The sequence below is a fragment of the Coenobita brevimanus genome, chromosome 23, assembly GCF_032717465.1.
Source record: "Coenobita brevimanus isolate Jiangsu-jjx chromosome 23, ASM3271746v2, whole genome shotgun sequence".
Taxonomy (NCBI): domain Eukaryota; kingdom Metazoa; phylum Arthropoda; class Malacostraca; order Decapoda; family Coenobitidae; genus Coenobita; species Coenobita brevimanus.
Genome location: NC_136976.1, coordinates 50,616,909 through 50,640,072, shown reverse-complemented (window position 1 = coordinate 50,640,072; position 23,164 = coordinate 50,616,909).

Sequence of the window (23,164 nt, the reverse complement as noted above, 5' to 3'; positions counted from 1 at the left end):
ACCAATCCAGAACTTGAGGCACAGGTCCGAATGTCTCCGGACAAGTGTAGGCAGTAGGAACATGTCAAGGGCCTCCTGATACCCAGTGTCCCAACCTGTTGCTATTTTCATGAATCTGCATTGAATCTTTTCTATTTGTTTGGCTTGTTGCACGTTAAGGCCAACGTGAAAGAGTGGGAAGCAATATTCCAATATACAGTAGGTTGAATGTATGTGATGTAAGCTTTGATCTCTTGTTGTGGGAGTGCACTACATTTTTTAAGGATGTAAATGATTTGAAGGAGTTTAGTTGCCCTTGAGGTGATGTTATTGACATGGCTTTGCCAGGAGAGCTCGTTGGTGATGGAGACACTTAATAGTTCACAGCTGTTGACCACCAGGATGCTCGTGTCTCCTGTAGATAGATCCGGGTGCACTAAGGATTTCTTGCTGGTGAATAAGTGCATAACATGAAATTTTTGTGTGTTAATGATCATATTGCTTTCCTGGGTCCAAGCATGATGATCCTGAGTAGCCTGGTGCAGGTTATTGTTGGTGCTTACTTCCTCGAGAGGACATGCCTCACAGATGGTGAAGTCCTCGACATACTTGAAACGTCTATGAGAGTTCTCAGCGCCGTTGATCGTTGCCAGAAGGGCAATGGGCCCACACATAGTACCTTGAGGTGCACTACATGTTGTTTTGCTTCACCCACTAAGCCTTCATGAGGGAACACAAACTCTTTGCTGCCGGATGTTGAGGAAGCTGCAAAGCCATTGGAAAAGTGTGGGCCGAGGCACAAGTTCAAAGAGCCTTCGCATCACAATTGTGTGGTCTATAAAATCAAAGCCTTTTGTGAAGTCGTACATACCAGCTTTGTCAAGGTGGGTTAACGTGTCGTGAAAGAGACGGACAAGGTAGTGCGTTGTGGAGCATTATTGTATGTTGCCATATTTTATTGGGTCAATAGAGGGAAGAATATCGCTCATAATCAGTGGTACTACAAAACTTTCATGGATCTTGCTAAGTAAGGGAGTGAGACTGATGGGTTTGAGCTCATCTATAGATCTTGGGTTAGGTTTCTAAGGAATTGGGATGATGGTAGCTTGATACCATAGAGATGGCACATGCCCTTCCTTAGTAGATCTATTGTATATGTAGATGAGAGGTAAGCATAATTCGATGGCAAATTCTTTGATTAGTCTGGTAGGAGGGTCATCTGGAGGCCTGGCCATGTTGCTCCTGAGTTGTGAGAGACGTCTGGCTACTTCCCAGGGTTGTAACTCTATGACTGTCCTCCGCAGGGAGATAAGCAGGAAGCGAGAGTGTATGGAGTGGCGGCAAGCAGTTGTATACCTCAGTGAAGTGCGCATTGATATGTTCAGTTATACTCTGGTCATCTGTTGTATTGTACAGGGCCAATTATCCAGGTCTTGTGTGTGCGGTTGGTGAAGGCTTGTACCTACCTATACCAGCCTCCTTTTCGATCATTGCAGTGGTTTTCCATGCGGCGCTGATGCCATCTAGCTTCGGCAGACTTAATTTTATCTCTGACTTCCAGTCTCAACTGGTGAATCCATTGATGTTCGTTTCTGCTTTGTGCTCGGTCTTGCTAACAGATGAGCTGTTATATTTAAGAAGTCATCCAGCCAGGGTCATTATTTCGTTTAGTGACGACTTTTAAAGGGGAAAATTTATCGTATTTGGTATGAAGTACGTACTGGAGGTGTTCTGCAGCACAATCGAGGTCTGAAATCGAAATTACACGCATCCAGTCCTGACTGCAGATCCACTTGCCCAAATGCCTAATAGATGACTCTGGGGGGTCGACACGATACAATATGGTGTGTGTGTCTTTGTTGAGGTGCGCTCCTCCAGACAACCACATGGTGATCAGATGTACCAAGTGGCGCCACTGTAAAGGGTGCATCTTGTGTCACAATGTCCGTGATAATCTTATCTAGTAGTAACATCCTGTCTGGCTGGTGCTTTCACTATTTGTTGTGCACCTACACTGCAAGACAGTAGAATACAGTTGAGATGCTGATTAAGGTCACCCTAAGTGATGATGTGGGATACTGGTCTCTGGGAACGAATTATGTATACAGATTGAATCAAATGATCAGTAATAAGTTGAAGTCGTTCCTCACGTGTATCAGGAGGATTGTAAATTGTCACAACCAGCACACACTCATCACATTTTGGGTTTAACACACACCATGCCATCTCCAGCTCATCAGGTACTGTGATCTAGGAGGGGTTGCTACGCTTTATGTAATTACGGATATAAATCACTACTTCCCCCTTCAGAAACCTACCTGCAACAGAACACAAACGGTTCCCAAGCAATATATCATGACCTGGCAGCTCAATTTCTGTTGCCACTTCATTGTTAAGACTGGTCTCTGTTACAACTGCAATATCAACACTGTATTGTTGTTTATAGGATTAGATAGGGAGGCATACAGATACCCAGGCAGACAGGTGAAAACCAGTGTTGAGAATGTGGATGTCGTCGTGCTACCAGTATAAAGTCGTGAGGCGCTGGATAGTTCGTTGTGGGTTTAGGTATTTCCTCTGTCTCTCTTGCCCGTCTGTCTCTCTTGTATCGTAGGTGAGGGACAGACACTCTTGGATTACGAGGCTTTATTGCAACACAGTTATACCATTGGTGTGATGGACTTAGTAACGTAGCATGACGGCGAACCTCCTACACTGTCCTATCTTCTAAGCTTCCTTCTGTCTTCTATGGATCTCTCTGGCTCTCTGACTGCAATACCTGACTTCCAGGAATATATACTGCTTGGTAGGGGGGTGTAATATCTGGTTATTTTCCGCCACATGGGCTGATCAGCTTTCACCAGTTACCCGACGTGTTTGCTGCATAATTGGATTCTCTATCATGTGGAAAATGTTTGTTGTTCATTCTGTTTGCATTCTGGCTAGAGGATGTGTACATCTCTGCCTGAACACTAGACATGCATGTTGTGTAAGTGGTACCTATTGTGCTATAAAATATATCTAATGCCTATAATTATTACATGTCGATAACTATTACATATGACATATTAATGCCTATATAGTGACTATAATATTTGTAATTCATTCAATTTTGTATTCGTCCGAGGACCATTGGCACTGACAGTAAGAAACTCCAAGGGACAGCAACCAAGCCGACCCCTCCCATGCCCAAGCAGTAGAACCTGGGGTAATGTGGGTTGAAAGTTAATTGGCTGTAAGACTCTGGTATTGTGAAATGGTTCATTGTGAGATTCGAACCATGATTAGGTTACTCTACGCAGCCACCCACACCCACAACGCAGCAGACCAGGGAGCCCCCCTCGTTTCCCCATGTATGTTCTGCCATAATATTCTTGTAGTCAGGATAAGGGTCATTTGCCAATCTGTAATTGTAATTTACTACTTGTCTTATTGCTAAGGTAATAACCGAACTGAAACTCAACAAATTAAGCACACTGACTTAGCCGGGATTCGATCTCAGGCCCTCGTGCTTCAAACGTGCACATGTTACCACTGAGCCAAGTAGAGGATCCCCCCATTTTCCTCAAGGACAATGCGGACATCTGCAGACCCCACTGCGCCCCTCTTTTCTCCCATTGGCGATTAATTTGGTTAGTTTCAAACAAACAAGGTAGCGTAGCATTGGAGGCCACCATTGGGGACACTGCAGACCACACCGAACAGTTCATCCCGGGGATCTAAGGGCAAGGACTCTGCCAGGTAACCAAGGAACAACATCAAACTGCTAACCAAGTCTCGCCTCACATCCCACACTGCTGCCAACCAATGCAAGAACAGAGATGAAACTTAACATATTAATCACACTGGTCTGGCCGGGATTCGAATTCAGACCCACATGTTCTACACGTGCGTACTAGGGTGGAGTGAAAATAAGGGTCAAAAATCAAATCAAAGATTTATTGGATGTAATACCTACCAAAGTTGCCAGTGATATTACTCATTAATGATATAACATTTTATTGAAACAGGGCTAAATTTTCTGCCCTTTACCATCTGTTTTTTTACCAACCTGTGACTCAAATGACACAAATCCTTGGCACTCATTGTATTAATGCATCAAAGACTCAGTTTTTGCACCTATCAACCCGGCAAAATCTTCCACAGGTATACCCACTTATGTTTAATAATACTTAACTTAATCCTGCATCATCGCTGAACATGCCTTTGGGTTTCATTTGCTCGGGATTTGTCTTGGAAAGATCATATTACATCTCTTGTAAAATCTGCTTCCAAGCGATTGGGTGTGCTAAGCCGACTCCGTTCCTTCTTTACCCCTGCACAATTGTTGACTCTATACAGGGGTTTTATCCACCCCTGTGTGGAGTACAACTCTCATGTGTGGGGAGGTTCCCCACATACAGCTCTTCTCAATAGGGTGGAGTCAAAGGCTTTTCATCTCATTAACTCTCCCCCTCTTACTGACTCCCTTCAACCTCTGTCTCTTCGTCGCAGTGTTGCATCTTTATCTCTTTTCTATCGCTACTTCGATGGTCACTGTTCCTTTGAACTGTCTGAATGCATTCCTCCACTTCTACGACGGGCGCGTAGCGCCCGTCTAGCAGCAAACGATCACCCCTTTTCTGTCCAACTCTCTGATGCAAGAGTTGACCGTTACTCCCAGTCCTTCATTTATGCAACAGGTCAACTCTGGAACTGTCTCCCTCTGTCTGTATTTCCTGCTTCCTGTGATCTCCAGTCTTTCAAACGCGGTGTGTCCAGGCATCTCGAAGTGAATGGATCTTGAATTTGGCTCTCTCTTGTATTTTGTTTTTCTCTTGGAAGGAACAGTTTTGCGGGCTCATTGCCTTTGGTTCCTTCTTCCTCACATAAAAAAAAAATACAGTATAATATACAATTATATATTATAATATGCAATGTACAAATGTACAAGACCCAATATGTGCAGCTTAAGCCAGCAAGCACAACACTTACAGTAAGGCTAAAAAGTTACTGTGTGGTGCGATATTCACTCTTAGTGTTAAATGTTGGCATGATAGCTTTTTTATGCGAGGAAGAAGTACCAAAGGCCATGAGCCTGCAATAACAGTTCTTGCTCGAATAAAGCCATCCCTTGCTTCTTGTCCAACAACAGCTATTGATGCCTCTGTGAATGCCTTTACGCACCTTTCCACTGCTTGAGCGTGACATGGATAACGTGGAATTTCAGTGGCAAGAGTTGTTTCGTTACGAACCACTTTCCAGGTCAGCATCGGAGATTGATTTTGTGATTGGAGGTTCAGACAGGACACACTTCTGCCAGTCAATCAAATCTATTTATTCTTTGGCACTGAGATTGAGAGATGGTACTTGAAAACATCTGATACCACGTTGACGTGTCTTGCGGGCTCGAGCTCACATGATTCGTCGAATGTCCAGATCCTTGATATGTTTTCGCTCGTCGGTTACCATGGTCAGCAAAAAGTTCTCAGGGTGGCCAAAGTAGCCATGTCACTGAATCACTGGATCAACTACAGCTTTCAGATCTTGGGACAGGTAGCGTGACCTTTTAATCTGCATCCACAGGTTTTTAGAGCCATCATTGCATGAAGGTTTGGACTGATCGTGAACCAGACTGGAGCATAAACCTTCAGAATGAATTCAGCATTTGTTTTGAGATTATCGCTAGGCCTTTCTGTCGCAACATACAAACGCAGAACTCGAATGGCCAGTGTGACTCAGCGGGACTTGAGTTTTCCTGGCTGATGATGTGACAAAGAGACAAAGTAATTGCCAGTGATTACTGCTTGGCAAACATCCAGTAAATACTGCTGATCCGAACTCAGATCTTCAACGTTGGCACACGGAAATTCACATGTTATTGGCACAAAAGCAACAACTGACATTTCCTCACACTTTGCCAATAAAGAACCGATTGGCCCTGAGAAACGTCTACCAAGAAAATGGATGATGGCCAACTTTATGATTGCAGAACTGCCATTGTCAGTTTTAATGTGACCGAGATAGTTGGAGCCAGGCTCCTGTACCAGTGATATATGTGCTTCTACAGTCACACTCCGGTGAACTGTGCCATCAGCTCCTTCAAGAGTCAGTGTTTTATCCTTTCTGCCACCAAAATATAGGCCATGTATTTCAGCAGTAAGACTTGTTGCTTCAGTATGGATGGTTTCACGATACTTCTGCCGTTCTCTTCTAACTTTGCTTCTGTCGATGACATCACTGCAGTCCTCAGATGTTACTATGCCGTAGTCTTCCAAGACTGCAGATGCAATCTCTGCCATTGCTCTAGCTGAAACTGCACGTCGCTCCGAAGCCCTCGCAGTATTCTCTGGTCGACGTCTCTGCTGTGATGCTGTATGAGAAGTACATGTAGCAGTAGAAGGGTGTAATGCTTGCGAAGTACATGCAACAATAACAGATAATATTTCAGTGTCACTATCGGTGCTTTCATCAGGTTCATCATCTGCAGAACTGCTGAAGCTGCTTTAATTTTTCTGTGATGTCGATGAACTGGCACTAGCTTCAAGGTGATACTGGGCTAGCATGTCTTGTTCCTTCGACTTTCTTCTCAGAAGACGCTCCTGTAACCTCTTTGTAGCTATGCTGTCAAGTGGCCCTATCATCAACTTGCATTTGGTTCGTTGATCTTGAAGAAAAGACAGTTCAGAAATTGGGACCTTGCAAGACTTTGCACACGAACATGATGAATGGTTAGCACAATCGCATGCTGCAATGTCGAAAGTCTTCCTGGATTGCTCCTTGAATTCGGTGACATTCTGTTCATACTGGTTATTTCTTTTCGACATTGGGTACCTCAGAAGTTGAGATATTTATCTTGGTGATTTCGTATCAGCTGTATAATGCGGGTTGATGTCACAGTAGGTATTGACTCTCGGGTCCAAATTTCTTTGACAGCCAGGACATCAGACACTTCTCCAATAGTTGGTTCTTCTTTTGAATTACTCTTCAATTTCAGTCTGACCCACTGATATTCCATAAGCATGTCTTCAGTGGTTGGAAACCTGTGCAAGTTCATCCTATGAGGATTGCCGAAAACTTGGCATAACGCAGGTTTTCTCGGATGACGCTCAGCCATCTTGCCACCACGCTCCAACACTCAAACTGCATAAGAAATGCAACAGAACATAGTAGGCTTAACTGCTAGAAGTATTTATGCATTATATAATATATACACTCAGGTACTCATAAAACACTTGAGAAGCATGTATCTGAAACCTTATTTGCCTTGTCCTCTAAAAGTATTTGATAAGACTGAATATGTCCCGGCATATAAAATAAGCGATTTTGGGAGAGGGCAGTTAATGTTGGTTTTAGAATGGCAAATTTTACATGCAAGATATGCGGGACAAATGACAACTTTTAGGCGGTATTACAAGTCATAATTCAATTTTTCATTTTTTCACTCCACCCTAATGCCTACTGCGTACATTACCACTGAGCCAAATAGAGGATCCCCGCATTGCCTCTAGGCAATGCAGACTTTTATAGATCCCATTACACTAACAATTCATTCCGAGTGTAAGCGATTAATGCAGACATTGCAGCAAAACGGGTGGGAACACTGCTATATGAAAATGTATCACGCCAGCAGAATACAGGACAGTCACCTGACATTGATATAAATACAAAAAAAACAGTACACAAATAATCAACATTGCTATTTTTGTATATCCATGGGCATCCCTTACGAATTACCTGTCTCACACTACCCTGTCCTTGTTCCACACCACCCTCTCTCCGTCCCACTCTACCCTGTCCCTGCCTAACACTACCCTGTCACTGTCCCACACTACCCTGTCCCTATCCCACACTACTCTGTCCCTCTCACACTACCGTGTCCCTGTCTCACATACCTTGTCCTTTTCTCACATACCCTGTCCCTGCCTGTGCTAGTCTCACATACCCTGTCCCTTTATCAAATACCCTGTTCCTTTTTCACATACCCTGTCCCTGTGTCACATACCTTGTCTCTGTCTCACTTTTTTTCTTTTGCAAGGAAGAAGGAACCAAAGGCCAGAAGTCTGCAAGATTGTTCACTCAAAAAAAATAATAATAATAAAAACAAGATAACAGAGAGCCAAATTCGAGATCAGTTCATTTCGAGACGCCTGGACACACTGCTTTTAAATGACTGAAAGTCAAAGGAGGTTAGAAATACTGACAGACGAAGAAAGCTCCAGAGTTGACCTGTTGCATACATGAGGAACTGGAAGTAACGGTTAACTCTTGTGTTAGAGGATTGGAAGGAAAAGGGATGAGAGTTTGCTGCTAAACAGGTGCTACGCACCCGCCATAGTGGTGGAAGAATGCAAGAAGACAGTTCGGAGGAGCAGTGACCATTGAAGTAGCGATAGAAAAGAGATAAAGGTGCAACAATGAGGCAGAGAGACAGAGGCTGAAGGAAGTCTGTAAGAGGAGGAGTGTTAATGAGACGAAAAGCCTGTGACTCCATCTTGTTGAGAAGAGTTGTATGTGGGGAGCCTCCCTACACGTGAGAGTTGCATTCTACACAGGGGCGAATAAAACCTGTGTATAAAGTCAAAAAGTGTGCACGGGTAAAGAAGGCACAGAGTCGGCTTAGCATACCTAATGGCTTGGAGGCAGATTTTACAAGAGAGGTAATATGATCTTTCCAAGATAAATCCCAAGAGAATGAAACTTCAAGTATGTTCAAAGATGATGCAGGATTGAGGTGGATATTGTTAAACATTGGAGGATACTCCTGCAGAGATTTGGATGGATTGAAAGATGTAAGATGCGAGTTTTTGATGCATTAAAACAACAAAATTATTTTTACCTCAGCCAGAGATATGAGCCAATTCAGACATTAGGTGTGCCATAGCCTCATCCATTGTTGCTGAAGTCATTGCTGAGATGGACGATGTGAGATGCGCATGGAAAGGTGAAGGTGAAGGGTGGCGTCATCAGCGTATGAGTGGATAGGGTCAGATGTACAGCTTAGAAGGTTATTAATGATTAGAAGGAAGACAGTTGGTGATAAGATAGAGCCCTGAGGAACACCCATACTGATAGCTCTTAAAAAAGAATGGTGGCTGTCTACAACTGTAGCTATATTCATAGAACAACAACCAGAGATGAACGCACAGATAGAACGGTTAGAGATGAAGACACAGATAGAAGGATAGAAACTGTAAGAGGGCAGTATGGAAATTAAAGATTTATGCCAGTCTCAATCGAAAGCCTTTGAGATGTCAAGTGCAGTGGTAAAGCTTTCTCCAAACCTCGAAGAGAAAGATGACCAGAAGTTTGAAAGGATGATGAGAAGATCGCCAGTGGAGCATCCCTGGCGGAAATCAAAGTGACAGTAGGAAAGGAGGTTGAGACAGGAAAGGTGTTTTAAGATTTTTTTTTTTTTTTTTGTTAAGAATATTTTCAAAAACTTTAGAAACACAGGATGTTAGAGCAACTGGGCAATAGTTAGAGGATTGGGAATGGTCACCCTTCTTTGGGACTGGCTGAATGAGAGCAAACTTCCAGCGAGAAGGAAAGGTACAAGTTGCCAAAGGCGAAAGAGTTTACCTAGGCAGGGTGTAGGCACAAAAGCACAGTTCTTCAAGACAACAGGAGGGACCCCATCAGGTTCATATGCTTTGTTAGTACCGACACCAGTGATGTCAGAAAACACATCAGTTGAAGACATTTTAATGTCAATCGTAAGGAAGTCAGAGGGAGCAGTGATGGAGGAACAGCACCAGATTTCTCTAAGGCGGAAATGGAGGAAAAAGTCTGAGAGGAGAGTTCTGCTTTATCAGAAGAAACAGCTACAGAGCCATCAGAGCGGAAGAGAGGAGGGATGGATGATGAAGTAAAGTTATTAGAAAGGTTTTTGTCAAGATGCCAGTAGGAGTGGGAAGAATCTGAGTCGGGTAGCTCAGAAAATTTAGTATGAATGAAATCATTTAATTAGAGTGAAAAACAGCCTTACCACGATCCCGGGCACAAACATAAAAGAGATGAGATTCAGGGGTGGGTTGGCTTCAGTACCTTTTTTATGCGTCTCCTTGTTGTGGACAGCATTAGAGCAAGTATTTTTTTTTTTTTCCCATTAGTCATAGGATAGGAGAAAGGAATGTATGCTTCCATGCCCGGGAGAGTAACCTCCATAATGAGCAAGGCACACTCAGATGGCTGTCGGCCATGGAAACAATAATCATTCCAGGGAAAATCAGTGAAGTACTGCCTGAGCGTCTCCCAATCAGCAGCTCAAATGTGCCTCCTGGGAGGGTCCACAGGCCTTACTGGAGCAATAGGACAGGTTAAGGGGATAAGGTTGTTATCAGAGGAGCCCAACTGAGAAAAAAGATTAACATTGTGAGCAGAAGGATTAGTTGTAAGGAAAAGGTCAAGTATGTTAAAACTCACTCTAAGGTGGTCAGGGATACTGGTCAGGTGCTGTACATGCTGGTCTAGATCATTAAGGATAGAAAAGATGTGGTGGTGTTCACCAGGTGGGTCACTGAAAAGAGAGGTGGTATGAATACTGAAAGCACCTAAAGTGGAGATTTCAAAGAAACGAGAAACTGATAGGATGTTTTCCATCTTAGAAGCAAGATGGTCAAAGAATTTCTCATAGTCAGCAGAATTAGGGGATAAGTAAACAGCACTGATATATTTAGTCAGAGTATGACAGGATAGCCGAAACCTGAGACCAGAGAATTCAGAAGATTCAAGTTCAGGAACACGAGAGCAAGATATGTTATTGCGCACATATACACAACGGCCACCTTTGGCTTCGAAGTGAGTAGAGAGAAAGCAGGAGGATACAGAGAAGGGCTAACTGTCAGTCGCCTCAGACAGCTGGGTATCGGTGAAGAAGAGGTGAGGTTTAGAGGAGGAGAGGTGGTGGTCAACAGAGAGAAAATTAGAGGAAACGGCCACAAAGGTTGCAGAAATGGAAAAGTAAGACACAGTGGTTCCAAGCATTCCAAGCATCTCTCTTGGCCTTCACGGCGGGAGCTTTTATGTCACCCCCCCCCCCAATCATCCTCCGGCGACTCCAAGACTGGGTGTTGAGACGCCATTTATTTATTTATTTATTTTTTTTTTAGTAGAGAAGGAAGTGTGGTGTGTAATGTGCACGTATTTTGGTGTCGACAGTTAAAGGAACTTGTATGGGAGAGCATGATGGCCTATACTCTCTGTGTTACATATCCACTCCCTGTCTGACATACCCTGTCCCTGTCTCATAATTATACCCTCTCCCTGTCTGACATACCCTGTCCCTGTCTCATATACCCTCTCCCTGTCTAACATACCCTGTCACTGTCTCATATACGCTCTCCCTGTCTAGCATACCCTGTCACTGTCTCATATACCCTCTCCCTGTCTGTCATACCCTATCACTGTCTCATATACCCTCTCCCTGTCTAACATACCCTGTGCTTGGGACAGGGTATGTTAGACATATGTTACATACCCTGTCCCTGTCTTGTCACTGTCTGATATACCCTGTCCTTCTGTCCTTGTCTCATGTACCCTGTCCCTGTCCCACATTCCCCTTTCCCTGTCCCATACTACTCAGTCCCTGTCTCACACTACCCTGTCCCTGTTTCATATACCCTGTCCCTGTCCCACACTACCCTGTCCCTGTTCTACACTACCCTGTTGCTATCCCACACTACCTTTTCCCTCTCTCACACACATTCTTATCTTTGTCCCACACCACCCTGTTCCTGTCTCTTTCCCACACCAGTCTGTCTCTGTCGCGCACTACCCTGTCCCTGCCTCACATCAGCCTGTGTTATCATATCCTCGTACAACTAAAGGCAAAGTAATGGCAACAAACATCCATGGTCTCAGTGCGCTTTACGACCAGTGACTAACACCAGGAATGGACGCAAACATACTAAAAGAGAAGTCACACACACACACACACACACACACACACACACACACACACACACACACACACACACACACACAATTTATGCAGCCAATATCGGCAGGAAAATGTGTGAAGGAACACCACACCCTTTTTTAAAGAAGGGTACAAAGGACAAATGGTAAAGTATACCACCTTCCATCATGGCATAACGAATCATCGACCATAAAACTACATAATGACCGACGAAATGAAATTCTTCGTATGGCATTGACTTCTGTGAATTCGAATATGCAGCCTGGATAATTATTTGGCAAACTGTTTACGTGAAAGCGACAAGGCCAAGCTTGGGACGGCGTTTTTAAATATCGGTATCATAAAACGTGAATTAGATAACCTGCAAGACGTAATCGGCGTACCACAATTATTTTTTCATTTGTTTCGATAACTCCAATTGAAAGGGAGTCAGAATAAACAGTGAAACTGAGGCTCGTATTCTCGTCGACAGAGGAGGCTCCCTAGCGCCTCTTCATGAACTATTTATTTGTCAAACTAACCATTAATATTGTTTCAAGTTTCTTATTTTTTAATAGCAACGTATGTTGCATGGATATAAAACAAATAATATGGTGATGGAGGAGCTGCACAAATAAACCGGTATGGAAGAGGTGTTGGTAAGTTTCCAAATCATAAAAGAATACCACTCTGGGTCTTTGGTGATGAAGGAGACTCGGATTATGAGAGACCACTGTGTAGATGCTGTGAACAGCGCCTCTGGAAATGACTGGTTAAAAAGTACGTTCCGAGTTCAGTGCAACGGCTAGATGATGCTCAGCCACAACTTCAGATCGAAATGGCACATCAACGCTTCTCACATACATACCATGCAACCTACTGTATTACTGACACTTAAATAGCACGTGAACGCTACAGCTACATAGATTTGGACTGTAACGTTGGTGTAAACAGGTCATCTCATACAGCATCGCCAAGATATCGCAAGGACTGGAGAAGCAGAGTGAACAGGATGAACCATATACTTCAGTATCATCATATTTGAGGGAGTAGGCTGTAGCATCAGTCTAACATGGCGGTACTCCCCAGGTGGATGGCAAGCTGGTGACAGGGAGAGCTGAAGCTCCTGTTTCACCCACCCACAGGACCTGTTCCTGACCATTTCCCATTGCTGAACATTTTCAGTGTTTTCATTAACACAGAGAGCAGGACAGCATACTCTCGCAATACCTCTATCTCCAACTGTCTACACCACACTACATGCACATTAGATATCATGCTTTCTATTTGCATCTCCTCATAGCAATGGCCGCTGCATTATTATCAGAAATTCGGTGGTACCTCGGATTGCCACCACCGGCAGTCTATTATTGACGGCACAAAGTCCTCCTGGTCGCAATCAAGCGACTGTGCTGACAGCCGTTATTGCAAACACTAATGTTCACCAGACGTGAAGTGCGGGTTCGGCCTTATATTTTACTAACATCCGTGATCTTAGTGCCAGTCTGAATTCTGTTCATTTATTCCTCCAATCCGTACCCCATCTAGCCTTGTTCCTCACAGAAACTCACATCTTTCCCTCTACCGACATATCCTCATTTAGTTTTCCTGGTTACCATCTCCACACAAACTTTCATTTACAACGGTGGCACCTGTTGTCATACAAAATCCGAACATGCAGTTGACACTATTTTGAGCTTCACTTCAGCTACCTTTGATTATTCGTTATACAAACTAAATTACCTAAATTTTACCAAATATATCTTTATAGTTTATCTCTCCTCCAATGCTTCTTAAGAACCCAGCATATTTGACTCCATATCCACACAGATGACCAACCTTAACCTTACCCTTACCACTGAAATTACCATTTTGGTGACTTTCACATCCATAATGTAGAATGGTTATTGCCTTCTACCAGGACTGGCGATATCGGTCTCGAATGCGAGCTGTTTGCAGAATCTTTTAATCTCATGCAATTGGTAAAACAACCAACCAGAATACAATGTATAATCCTGACCATAATGCCTATCTCTTGGATCTATGCCTGACAAATATTCCAGATCAATACAGGATTGAAGTAGTGTCACCACTTGGATCCTCCGACCACAGTCTCATCAAAGCCTCTTCCCCATACCTCCCCGTCAGTCAGGGTGACCAGATGGCATTTTGATTGGGCAGACTGGGTTGGACTTAGAAATTATCTTGCTGATAATCCATGGTAGTCTTTCTTCTCACCTGACAACAGTTCTACTCAGTCCCATATTAATGACTTAATACAAGCTGGTATGGAATCGTTCATACCCAGTCAACAGTTTACTAAAAGCTCAGACTCCCCCAAATGGTCTGACAGCAATTGTGCCAGAGGGACAATCCAAAAGTCCTTAGCATATAACTTTTACTTATCAACAGAAACATTTGAATCCCTCACTCAATGAAAAATTGCGAGAAACCATGCAAAAGCAGTAATAAATCTCCCGAAATCAAACTTTCTTCACAACCAAACTCTTAAATAATCCTAATGGTAATAGAATATTCTAGCCAGCCTTCAGTTATATCATTAACAAATTTAACAAGTCTCCACCCATTCCCCCACTAAAATCTTCAGATGGAAACATTATAAATGACCCACGTGGAAAAGCGAACATCCTTGCTAATACGTTTGCGACAAATTCTACCTTAGAGGATGTTAGCCAGAACGTCCCTGTACTAGAACCCGACTCTCCCGAAACTGCTGCACTTAAGATACAGATACGTAAAATCCACCATAGACAATTTACTAGCCAACAAAGCTCCAGTTCCTCCAATCGTTATGAAAGAATTTTTCCCAGGACTTGCTCCTGTTCTAGCGAAATTATTCGGACTATGCATACGTACTTTTTCACTCCCTAATTCTTGGAAAAATGCCCATATCCATCCAGTCTCGAAGAAAGGACGTTCCTCTGACCCCTCTGATTACAAACCAATAGTTATCACATCTTCTCTTGGTGAAGTATTTGAGACTAATTAATAAGCATATTGTCAAACATCTTGATTCCAACAACTTAATCATGACAGACAGCATAGTTTGTGCCACAAAAGATCCATTGTTGATATACAGTACTCAGTCTCCTGACTTATACTATCCATGAGTCAATTGACCAACATGGAGAAACCCAAGCAGTAGCTTAGTACATTTCTAATGCTTTTGACAGAGTGTGGCATCGTTCCATGCTGTCCAAACTCCCTTGCTATGGCCTATCATCTTTTGTTCCACTGATTCCCTCATATCTCAGTGACAGAAAGATAAGGGTAGATGATGTATATTCCAATTTCCACTTGATTAATGCCAGCTTACCACAAGGATCAGTCCTGGCTTCAACTCTGTTCCTAATTCATATCAATGATTTTTTATGTCTCCCATAATCCCATTCATTAAAATGCAGATGACTCAACACTTCACAGTTCCTTCACATTTAAACACCCATTCACAAAGTTTGATATTTCTAACTCCACTCAGCACAGCAATCTCCATAAATCAAGATTTTTCAAAGATCACTGAATGAGGACAAAATAATATTGTCCCAGTTAGTGCTAGGAAAACCAAATATATCAAGTTTACTATAGATAGGTATTGCCTGATTCCTATATTACCTTCAGTGCAACCAATATCCCTGTCTCTAAAAGTATTGAAATTATTTCACTTGACAATACCCTCGGTTGGACGTCATGTTATATCACCTGCTAAAAATCGCCTCAGAGAAACTGGGATTATTATACAGACCGTAACTTCGTCACTGAAAAGCAGTTAGCTGTAATTTGTAAGTGTCATGTGAGCTCTCAACTGGAATATTGCTCACCATTGTGGAATGGATGTGGAGAAGTTTCACTTGAACAACTGGATAAAATTCAGAACAAAGCTATAAGAAAAATTAATAACCCTGCTACCTCCCCTATGAGCAAGAAGGAATGTTGGCTCCCTTGCAATATTTTACAGATACTTTCATGGCTAATACAACGACGAAGTTGCATCCATTGTGCCATCCTTCCATGCCTTTCCCCGTGCTACACGGGCATCTGGTAGCGCTCATTGTTTGGCTGTGACACTGCCATGTTGCAGAACTTCTGCCTATCGGAATTCATTTATTCCCAGAAATGTTTCTCTTCGGAACCCGCACCCCTATGTTAGTTTCCCCCAAAACTTCAGCCTACAGCAGTTAGTCCAAATGTTTTAGATTTTTTAATAAAGGGAGGACACGTATAATCTGGTGTATGTAATTGTTTTATTTAGTTTGGTTTAATTCCCCTCTTCATCTTCTCAAAAAAAAAAAAAAAAGTCTGTATATCCACAGGGAAAAAATAAAACAAAAGATATCCAAAGCTCCTTCCTGTAGTCACCTCCTCGCAGATGTCAACACACGATGTCTCTTGGGATATTTCGGGTTATCCTTTACCATGTGAATATAAGCCGAAGAACTGAAAAACTGAAAAAACTACATAAATAAAACTACATAAATAACAGTGCTCTCTCTCTCTCTCTCTCTCCAACACACACACACACACACACACACACACACACACACACACACACACACACACACACACTATTCAAAAGCCGGCAGGAAATAGTGAGAACGAACACTACGCAGGACAGAAAAACGAATGGAAATCTCCTTGCAGAAGTGAGTTGAGGCATGTAATTATAACATTACAGTTTACCGTCTGAGTAGCTTACCACTGCATTAAGCTGTCTGCCCTTCATCTGAGAGAGAGAGAGAGAGAGAGAGAGAGAGAGAGAGAGAGAGAGAGAGAGAGACCTATAAAGTGCTTGTCTTATACTTTTCATCTTGGCGTATCACCCACCTCACGTGACATAGCACATAACGCCATTCAAATTTCTCAAATGATGTTGACGTGGGTGAGTCCGAGTCGGTCACTGGGTATTTGTCGTGTAAATGTTTACTGGAAAGTGACAAATATAAGCTGGGGACGGCACTGGCCCTTAGCAATCTCTACCACAACACGTGAAGTGCATAACCGGGGCTATAATTATAATCTGCATTTTATACAGTAGTTTTACATCAGATTCGGTGAATTTCATATGATTCCTAAAAGACATATTCTTATATAAGAATATAATTACCAATTCAGTGTACATAATATATTTGAATGTCTCCTTGAATGCAGACAATGCAACTTTTTCGAAGCTCATCACGTTATTTCTAAAAATGTTTGCCTAAACTTTTACACTGTAAATAACAACCTGAAGAGATTTAAAGAAAATCTTTTCAAACAGAAATGGGATCATATTTGAAAAGTTAGCAAATTTCATGTGATTTATTTTAATGGAATAATGTATTTCTACATTGATTTGTCAACGACTACAGTATTGCCGATCTGATCTGCTCAGAGTCGATGCCATGCTACGTACTGACTTCCAAACGTTCTTTCGTTGTTTCAGGAGCATAATTCCAATTTGTATTAGTGAATGTTCATTTCACACCAAAAATTTCGAACTGTTACCTCAAAAGTCAAAAATCTCCGTGAAAATGTTATTTCGAGAACAAAAGGCTACATCTTCAACCAAAATATGTTTTCTGGATGTGTCAGAATATCCAGGTGCAGCCCTGTCCGTCTGTCTATCACTAACGTTTCTCGTCAACAAAGTGCCTCACCCCCGTAGACTTCAGCGACTTTAACGAAACTCCATGTTGGGGCACTGAAACTTAGGCATTTATCTAGTAATTTTATGTTATATATTCTATTTTTGTTACTGCCAGACGGCTTTATTCAGTCTAAGAGGAATCTATGGGAGGCAAAGGGTATATTAAGTCAGTGTCAACCACCGCAGTTTCTCAAGGTGTCTCCTAAGCTGAATTAAACTGTGTGGACTGAGTAACTACCAAATAAAACACCTCATGGGACAGGAGACTAATTCTCTCTCTCTCTCTCTCTCTCTCTCTCTCTCTCTCTCTCTCTCTCTCTCTCTCTCTCTCTCAGCACCCTCTTTAGACACACACACAGCATGTCAACACCTCCTTCCTCCTCCCCCTCCCCTCCCCCTCCCCCTACTTCTCTCCCTCCCCCCTTCTCTCTTCCCCTACCCTCAGTGTACACTGTGCCCCTACCCACCCTCACACCCTCCCTGTTTCCCCCCTTCCCTCACCCTTTCCTCCTCCTAAACCCTCCCCCTCTTACTCCTCCCCTCACTCCCGTCCCCCACATATACCAACGCCATCCTTCTCTCTCTCTCTCTCTCTCTCTCTCTCTTATTATCATCATCAACATTATCATCATCAATAACTTATTTCCCACTATCGGAGTGCCGTAGAGAGAGAGAGAGAGAGAGAGAAAGAGAGAGAGAGAGAGAGAGAGAGAGAGAGAGTGACAGAGACAGAGACAGAGACAGACAGACAGACAGGCAGACAGAGACAGCAGACAGACAGACAGGCAGACAGAGGTTGTATTACCTGTGATTGGTATATCTGTATGTTCTTGGACTTTATTTATAAACCCACCATAAGCTTCACAGCAACACCAAAGTGAATATTAACGCCTTCAACTCTACCACGTCTTTCAGAATTTCTCGTGACTATCCCAAGACATCTTTCTCATGTTTGGAGAGACTTCAAACTGGAGGTGTTAGAGACAGCCTTCATTAACCCTTGCAGTACGAGAAGACTTATTAAGCTGAATAAAATATTCTGTTGATGGCCAGAATAAATCACAAAAATACATAATCAGGTTCAAGAGGTTAAAGTGAAATATATAGCCATCATACTGACTCTGGAAAATAATAATTATGCAGGGCTGTTTACCATAATGATGGTGACGTCTTATTATAAGTAACTCTTGCTGGTACATGATATCACTCAGCTGACACAAGCCTGCTAGGACTGATAGTGATAATTGCGACTTATGTTGTAGGCGTCTCCAAAGGTAAATATAATTTTTATGTTGTATTAAAAATAAAATTAACAAGGAGGAGGACTCAAAGAATGCAACACCCATGCCCACCAACTGGTCTAAGGTCCGAATATTCGACTTAGCCCCGTGACCTTGATCCACGACTGGCTCTAAATATTGCAATACCACATCCTTCCACTAAATTTACTTCAAATAAGATATAAAACTGAGTTGATTTTGCCGTGTGATCTTGACCTGTGCCCTTGGTGTCGAATGACTGTTCTCAAAATTTAATATCTCTATTTCTGTTTTAACCCGACACTTTTCACAGTGTTTAGTTAAACTCTTATGAAAACTGCCCGACCTTGCCATATGTCCTTGATTTTGACTTGTTATTCTCAAAACAATAAAACAATAGGTCAACCTTTTGGGCGATCCTGAACCCATCCATCATGTTTGATCCAAACAAAGAATGTTTAAGTTTTGATCACACTCATTCACGAGTCGAACTTTATCCTGGTGACCGACTGACCTGCCAGCCAAATATCTGACTTTGCACTGTGACCTTGACCTTCCACTGACTGCTCTCAAAACTGTATACCTTCTTTCTTGCCTGACCCTTAACCCTTCCACCAAGGGTTTCAAAATATATCAAAACTGTTTAAGTTGATCTTGCACTGTAACCATGGCCTATGACCTTTCCCTGCGACCTTGACCTTTGCGTGTTCTCAAAATCGAATGTTTTTATTCTTGCCTTATCCTCAACCATTCAAAATTTTGGTCTAAAGTGGATAAAAACTGCTTAAGTTGGCCTTCCCCTATGACGTTGATCGTTAACCTACTGATCCAAAAGTAGCTGGTTTACTCCTTGGCTGACCCTTAGCACATCTACCAGTTTTTGGTAAAAGCAAATCAAAACTGTCGTTATTATGTAAACAAACAAAAGCACACGCGCGCGCGCACACACACACACACACACACACACACACACACACACACGGGATTGAAATTTGACCTTGCCCTGTGACCTTAATCTTTGACTGTCCATCAGAACTGAATTACTTCGTTCTTGCCTGATCCCCAACCGTTCCCCCATGTTTGGTGTACATCGGGTAAACCTTTTTAAGCTGGTTTTGCCTCATCAGACTTCGACTTAACCTTGTGGCCCAGACCTTTGACCTACTGTTCCAAAAAACAATAGGTTTACGCCCTGGCGAAACCTGGGTCCTTCCACCATCTTGGCTAAACTGGAATAACAATTGCTTGAGATCTTTTGTTAACACACACACACACACACACACACACACACACACACACACACACACACACACAACGATCACAGCATAACACAAACCCGGGTTTAAAAATCCATCTGATTCACGGGTTTGATGTCGCGTATAAATCCCTGTGTTGTGTGTCCAGCGTGGCTTGGATGGTGGTGTAGGTGGCGCAGGACACTCTGTGACAGCTCTTCCTTGGCCATCTGTTTTGCATACATCATCTTAACACTGTGTTGTATGTTGGTTATATCGTCTTAATAGCCACACTGTCTGCATCAGTAACGTGCAACACGATACTGAGGTGTAATGCATAGAACAACTCACTAAGGAGCTGGATTTACAAAATCTCCAAAGCCAATTAGAAGACGAATCATACAGTTAACACCGGACGATTTTGATCAGATATGAAAAATCATAGCAGTCACTAGGTTAAAAGCCACCTCGTGTCTGAGTACTCACTCATGTATTACATGCAGACTAACGCCAGACGATTTTGTTCAGATGAGAAACATGGCAGCAGTCAGTGGGCTTGAACAGACCTCCATTAGCTGTTCCGATGCTGAGGACACACCTGATCACGTCACTACGGGGGTACTCTCTGCACTTCACTACGGGGGTACTCTCTGCAGCCGAATTACTTTGCCTGACGGGAGCAAGAACGAATTATAAAAGGTACCGGCATGATGGCAGTGAAGGGGTTAAGGAGACATTTCCCCTATACCATTACTACCACGGGTTTCGCGTAAGTCCATCTATCTCTTGAAGACAGTGATGTTATTACACCAGAGCACAGTTTTTTTTCTTCTTCTTTGTGTGTGTGTGTGTGTGTGTGTGTGTGTGTGTGTGTGTGTGTGTGTGTGTGTGTGTGTGTGTGTGTGTGTGTGTGGCTAAAGTGAGTATTTAATTCAGTTAGCAACCATGCTGTAAAAGCTTCTGTGCCTCCCTTTCTCTTTGTGTGCAGAAACTTGATGAGTCATCCTGCTGGGGGAGGTCAGGAGAGTGACAGAGCACCTCCTATTAGCTGATAATTGAGTGAGAGGAGGATGTGACCTCATAGTTTGGGAATAATTTCGGCACTTTTCATTGGCTAAGAGCTTCAAAGGGCGAGACTCTGCAGGCAAACTGGGCATAAGTTGACACTGACTGGCCGACCTCTACAGTCACTGAAACCCACCTCAACCCTAATGAGTAGAATGGTCTGTCCACTCCCTACCACTGCTGAAACCCAACCCAACCCTGTACTGGGCGGCTGAGTGGCTTGTTGGATGAGTTGGTGGGTTAGTGGATTAGTGGGTATCAGTAGGCTTGTGGAGAGGTTTCCAGTGCGAGAGGTAGGTTTATATTGCTAGTGTAGATTATATCACCAACCCACGTCAGTGATGGCTCAGTTTCAGTTTTTTACAAACACACTCATGACGCGACAGCTGAGGTTCTGCTTTGATCGGTGTGTGTGTGTGTGTGTGTGTGTGTGTGTGTGTGTGTGTGTGTGTGTGTGTGTGTGTGTGTGTGTGTGTGTGTGCGCGCTAACAAATTAACTTAAGCAGTTTTTTTACTCAGTTTTATCATCTTTGCTGATGGGGTTTAAGGTCAGTCAGTAAGCCTATTATGCTTTAGAACAATAGGTCGAAGGTCAAGGTCACAGGGTCGAGTCAAATGCTCACCTAGCAAAAATAACTGAAACATTTTTAAACCAGTTTGGACCAAATATGTGGGAAGGGATGAGGGAAAGACAGGAATAAAATGAGTCAGTTTTGTGAACAGTCAAAAGTTTGACCCGCGTGTGTGCTTATAACAAATTAACTCGAACAGTTTTGATCCGATTTTAATAAAACTTGGTGAAAGGGTTGAGGGTCTGCGAAAGAGTAAACACTGTTTTCGAGGGCAACAGGTCAATGTTCAAGGTCACAGGGCAAGGTCAGTTTAAACAGGTTTTATCTGATTTAGAGCAAATTTTGTGGAGGGATTGAGGATAAGGCAGGCATAAAATAATTTTATTTTGAGAACAATCAGTCAAAGACTAGGATCACAAGTCAAGTTCACAGAGCACGGTCAACTCAGTTTTGGTCCAGTTTCGACCAAACCTGATGGAATGGTTCATGGTTAGGCAAGGATGAAGTTACTGACCTTTGAGAACAAAGCAACATCAGTTCCAACAGTGTTCATCTGATTTAAGCCATTATTAGTGGACTGAGACTCAAAGATGAAGTGATTCTATTTTGAGAATAAAATGCCAAAGATCAAGGTTACGGCCTCCCTGTACTTCACACTGATATGTCTTTTTTTTCTCTCAGTAATAAACATGTCCAGTGTGGATATTGCACACTGTAAGAGCCCCTTTTTGTTCCAGTTTATTCTCACCACTGCCAGACAATTTTCATAAACTTAGAAACGATCTCGTACTGAAGAGGCTAATGAAGGCTACTTCTAACAGCTCTAGCTAGTAAAATTTATCTTAAGCCGAAAAAAATTGCCTTTTATAAGCAAGAATAATAAAAAAATAAAAAATAAAAGTCACCAGATTCATCAGGTTAAAATCGTCAGGTGGAAGGAAGAATAAACCATGAAAAACGCCATGGTAATGATGGAGTTGAAGATCCAAACTTGCTCACCAGGAGGCTGCTCTTGGCTGGATACAGTTATCTTGGGGAAGCAAGAGAAAAATGTGAAAGACTCATAGCACTAGAATCTATTAAACATTTTAATCAGGCTAACACCAGACGATTTTGTTCAGCTAGGAGAAAAATCCTGGCAATTTATACAAACATCGCTGGTATTAAGTCCTTCATGACGATAACCAGTTTTGTGTTTTTCTTTCTTCATTTCATTCAGCTTAGGAAAGACCTCTCATATTGAAGGGATAAAAACCGTCTGTGTTATTCCCCTCATTACGATGACGGTTTTCGTGTTATATTCTTGGTACCCCACACGGGAGGCACAGTGGTTTAGTGGCATCCTACTCCTTCTGCTATGTACAGTACACTCGCCATAATATGTGTCGGAGCAGCTGGGTTCGATGGATTTCTGAATGTGCACTATGGCTTTAGTCATGTTGGCATAATTCGTATATCTGGTTATGAGGTGCATCTGTAAATGATTCCATGACATTAAACACATCGTAAAAACAAAAAACAAAAAATACACA